At 29.8% G+C, this 5,622-nt stretch overlaps 1 long non-coding RNA gene across 1 annotated transcript; it reads left to right on the forward strand.

Moving 5' to 3' along the window:
• Positions 1 to 3,148: 3,148 nt before the first annotated feature.
• Positions 3,149 to 4,787, forward strand: LOC143531315 (uncharacterized). Its single transcript, XR_013135001.1, has 3 exons — positions 3,149 to 3,372; positions 3,730 to 3,798; positions 4,560 to 4,787. It is a non-coding gene; the product is annotated as an uncharacterized LOC143531315 (long non-coding RNA).
• Positions 4,788 to 5,622: the final 835 nt, after the last annotated feature.

Genomic DNA, 5,622 nt, shown 5'->3' on the forward strand with positions numbered 1-5,622 from the left:
TGTGCACATTGATCATCATCTTTTAAACATTGTTACACCAAAAATTACATTAAGTTCATATTATCCACCATGTGTAGTACACATAATGAAACATGAAGAAGATACAATTTATAAGTCGTGAAACGTGAAAAATTTATAATTCATAAATCGTTTACTTTGTCTAATACATTAATTTACAAGGTAAATGAGACTTTAAAATGGTGTTTACAAAATTGAAAATACTTCTTTGTATACAAAATTAAAATATCATACTTGATTTTTTAATTTATTTTTACCTTTCATTTTGTTTATTTTTTAAAATAACAGAATTTATTTATTTTTATCATTTGACAAATTTCGTGTAATACAGGGTTTCAAAAGCTAGTAAAGAGATGTACAAAAAAACTGATGAAATTTATAAATCTTCAAGAAAATAGAGATTCAATTTGACTTTTGGGGGTAACCTTCAATAATCCGATTAAACATTTGAATTTTTCAAAAGAAAGTCGTCGTCATCAACCTTTAAAACAAATATTACAGGAAACAAAAACCTTGAAGTTCCATTTGTTGAACACCTAGAAGAATATTGAACCTCAAGTATATGGTTTGACTTAAAAGTCAAAATATTGCTTGATTTGTAGGAACTTTGTTCTCTCTTTTTACGCGATTTGACTTTTTTACTTGGCTTGTTTTGATACTTTGACAGTACATTGGGTAGCTCGAGTTCCAAATGCACAACCCCTTCAACACCAAAACCAGTAAACTGCTAGAAAATCGACTAAAAACATATTTTAATATAATAATAATAATAATTGACAATGTATTCGTTGTTGTAAAAAGTAAATAAATCGATATCGCTGGAGACAATCCCTCTAAATCATGTCCTGCTGAAAACCAAAGACCTTTCCATCAGTGAATCTAGAACAACCTTTGACCAATTAGATTGCGCAAAATGTCAACCCAATTGTTACTTTTTAAAAAATAAATATATCAGAAACAGAGACAACCTGATAGTTTTTGTGGTGGTATTCTGATTCAATTTCAGCAGTCACATCCATCTGCAATTTAGAAGCAGGCTCATACAACACCATAAAAGATATAGGCTAATCACCGAACCTACTAAAATTAACTTGCAAGTGATGTGTATCAATTTAAGCACTAATGACAGAACATACAAATCCCATAGAAATCATCAATGAATATACCAATGAATATATTGTAATATGCAATATTTAAATCTTTTGTACCAATTTTTTTAAGTGAGCAAATTATTAGATAGTATGTATACATCATAATGATTTATTCAACAACAAAAAAAGATTTGAAAACATAGGCAGCTATGAGTGTTACAGTTTGTACCAAGTTGATGAAATCAAACTCGAAAGATATACCGATTGAAACTGTTTAAAAACAACTCGTTTAAGCCGGAACTGATTTTACTTAGAATGTATTTGAACCCGACCCGAATTGGACATATTGTTTTAAAGCAACCTGTTTTAACATGAACTCATTTTAGTCAGATCCTGTTTAGACCCGAACCCATTTAGACATAAATTCTTTAAAGTTTAAACTCCTATACAAGTCTCAACATCTTTTCCTAAAACAAAATAGAAAAAAGTAAGAATAAATGTTTGGGTTATTTTTATTATCGGGGTTGGGTTAGCTTGGGTCGTGTTTGGGTTAGTTTGTGTCATGTTGTTAGGTTTTTGTTTGCGTTAGTTCGGGTTATTTTGGTTTGTTTGGGTTATTATAACTTGTATTTATTTATTTGTTTATTTAGATTTGGCAAGACTTGACAATGGCTACACTGATGGAACTTGACGATTTAATTATGAGAATAATGCTGGAATTTATAGATTGTTTGTAAGGCCTAATGATTCTCATACATGTTAATCTTGGATTATGTATTTGATATTTTGAGTATTTTTAATTATGGATAATTTGTATTTTTTGGTATAAAATTTGGATTTATGTATTAATTGTTGTTGGATAATTTGTGTTTTTGGTATAAGTTATACATTAAATGTATTAGCAGTCTGCAGACGTTGAAAAACAAACAGTCTTCTTCTTACAGACTGCAGAGGTTTGGTCCACCTCTTCTGCTACAGACGTCTGCAGATGTGGTCCGCAGACTGTAGACGTTTTACCTCTTAAAAAACAAATAACACCTTAGTTTTTTTTTGCTCTCACAACTTGATGATGTCAAATCTGAACTAATAAACAAACATCAAAATGAACATATAATATGCAGGAAAGAAGCATAAACGTTGTCATTCATCCTCTCCGATTAAAACACAAGTGTAACTTTTCAGGTATCTAAAACCTAGAATAAAAGCAAAATTTCCATACTATAACTCATTAGCCTTCAAAAGATTAACATAGTTATATGAGCATCTAACCCGTAACATCTAATTCAATTATGCTACTTTATCAATCTAAGTGTTCGCTATATAATCCAACTCATACATGAACTACCACAAACCAATAAATTTGTCATCAAAATACTAAAATTCTACTAATTAAATGTAAAAAAACTGTTTTTGGAATTCAAGTAACCAATGAACATTCTATAAATTTCATGGTACAAAACCTAAATTATGATGACTGTTCTAACATTCAAAACACGATTAAAAGCTTTAATTGATTGTAGAAATCAAACCTGATTGTTAATGAAAGAACCGGTTATTGTGATTTAGTCGGATTTCGTAGCCTCAGTAACCACAAAAGAAACAATGAGTTGATGAAATCGATTGATTTGAAAATAGAGGAGCAGTTGATATTGTGAATAACATACTAATAGAAAAAGAGATGATTAATCACCGCAATCTTACGTACTATGAATCCGAGAGGAAGTGATCGTAACTGTATTATGATCATGAGAGGAAAAACCCTAATTTGAAAAGCCTGTAGATGGAGAATAGGAACGATTTGTGATAGTGTAATATTTTTAACTATAAACCCTAAAAATATGAGCGGGAAAATAAAAGTATCGGTGATTGTGGATGGGGGACGGCCATAATGCTTTCCTTTATTATAGAGGTTAGATACCGGTAATATATCTAATTTATATATTTGGTAAATTATTGATTGTAGGGGGTTTCAAATTTCTTTATTTTATTGGTAAATATTATTTGTTTATTCATACATCAATCGTTCAATAACAGAGATATCGACCTCTTTCATAATCACAGATTTTAAGCAACACCATTTCTAATTCAATATCCATTGCAGAGTATTATTGAATTGAAAATGTCTATTTCGATTCAAATATTCACCAATTGACGGTTTTGCCTAATTTTGTTCTGCCCTAAATCTATTTCATCAATGATTAATTCGGTATGCCGATATGAATGACAACATGAAGATACATCTAATCAAGCACATCGGATTCAGGTTTCATTCAATTCCTTTATATCAATTTCAATTTTATAATTTACCAGTATATCTTGTCAATTTTTAGTCTTAGGTTTAGGTTTGAGTATAATAAATTGGTTTTATTGTAGTACCTTTAATTTGATTATATGGACTTATCAATTATTAGAGATTTAATGTGTTTTAATTACTTTTTGGTTTGATTTCAATTGAATTCCTGTTTGTTAAGATCGGAGTATATTTTTTTGTTTTTAATCTTTTTTTAATAATAGATCAAATTCATTAAGTATTAGATGCTTAACTGAGAATGCAACCATAATTAGATTAGTATCATTTATGATCACCTGATCTCCTTTTTTTCTATTGATATCTAACTAGGTGCAATGGATAATGAATCAACTACAAATCATGCTCGCTCAAGCGGCATACCGACTAACGATTTTGAAGGTCAGTTCTACATTTTGATTAAATTTTCATTTTGTTATCAAGCATCCATCAGACTTTGTTATATTCAGTTTAACCATCATACGTAGTTTCTTTTATGTTATATTTATAATATTTTGTGTAGCTACGTCTGCTATTTGATGTACATGTTTCTTATACCGTGTAGTCTTTTTTGCTTATGTGTACAACTTTTTGGTTGATGTTGATAATCATCTAGTTAATTTATCTGGGTAGTTTGACTATTGTTTATCATACACACATACATAGTTTTTTGCTATCTTTAAAATACATGTCAATCAATCGAGTAATTGTGTATGACTTTTTGTTCTTGTGTAGCAAGGTTAATGTGATGTAAATTACAGTTTTGAAGCGTAACAGAGAATAATTGCATGCATCAATATATATATTAATATTTTTTGTTGTAGTAAACAGTAAACTTCATACCAACCATCAACTTAAGACGATGTTTGTTGTTTACTACAAAAAAAAATAACGTTGCAGCCAATCATTCTCCATGACACTCCAAAAGTGTAATTTCCATCACGCTTACCTACATACAGATTTAGGTAGATTAACAGACGATGTTAGTTGCATGCTTTATAATCAACTGTGTTTTCCTCTTATGTTAAGCATCCTTTATGATTGTTATTTTATTACATAATCTATATTTGTTCATATACATTGTCGTTTTTGCATTAGGTTCTTGTGTTATATTTAAATTGTTAGTTTATCCTTTTTTTTCTATGTTTACTCCTTTTTAACAGTAACTACGGATGCTCCTGAAATACAAACAATTTTACCAAGCAATAATGGGAGATTAATCGGGGAGTCAAGTGACAAACAGGATTTCAACCATGAACATAAGAATGAAGCATGTTTCATTTCGAGTTTATTTCTTTGAAAGTATGTTCTTATTATCCAACAATTTGTTTTTAAATTGTTTTCTTACTTGATTCTTTATGCAGAAATTGTGCATCCCAACTTTTATTTTACTCACCCTAACGGGACCAAAGGTGAAAAGAAAATGCATCGGTGAGGTGTAAACAAACTATAAAATACGATGAAAAAGACGAAAATGTAGAATCATATGAAAGTGATGAAACCGCTGAATCCAATGGAAGCGATGAAATTGATTCGAGTTCCGATGAATAAAACTGTGTTGCTTTTCTTATATTATGTGCAACAATGTTATGTTGTGTTCTTAACATTTTTTTTAATATTATATAGTGGTTTTCATAATCGAATCATCCATATGATTGTTTTAACAATTTGTCTGTCTTCTGTATATATGTATGTTTTTGTATATATGTATGTATGTATGTACCTACATACGTATTTAGGTTTGTTTATATATACGTACGTATCTATGCATCCATGAAATGTATCTATGTATTTACGTAGGTACGTATGTTTTTATGTAGGTATGCATGTATGTGTGGGTACATATGTTGTTGTAAGGACATAAGACTATGTAGGTACGTATGTTTGTGTGCACGTTTGTATGTACGTGTGTGTGGAATTAATACACGTGTGGAAGATTCTGCTAAACTTGCCAATAACCATCCTCACAAATTTAATTAGTGGAAATAATAACAAAGGGTTAATCATAACAATATGTAATCACAAATACCTACATACATGTAGGTTTATTCATAACAAAGGTTTAATCACCTCAAAACGTTTCAACACAACAAAATAACTTTACTAACTAGAAAACAAAATGCCATTTAATATACCAAATTATCATTCCGTCATGAGAGCTTTTATAAATTTTGGTTTGTGGGTGTTAACCTCATATAGCAGAATCTTCGTTGTTTACTTAGTCCT

This window comes from Bidens hawaiensis, unplaced genomic scaffold (genome assembly GCF_021521415.1).
Source record: "Bidens hawaiensis isolate Kalapana, Puna unplaced genomic scaffold, B.hawaiensis_p1.1 tig00009159_1, whole genome shotgun sequence".
In the NCBI taxonomy this organism is placed as follows: Eukaryota; Viridiplantae; Streptophyta; class Magnoliopsida; order Asterales; family Asteraceae; genus Bidens; species Bidens hawaiensis.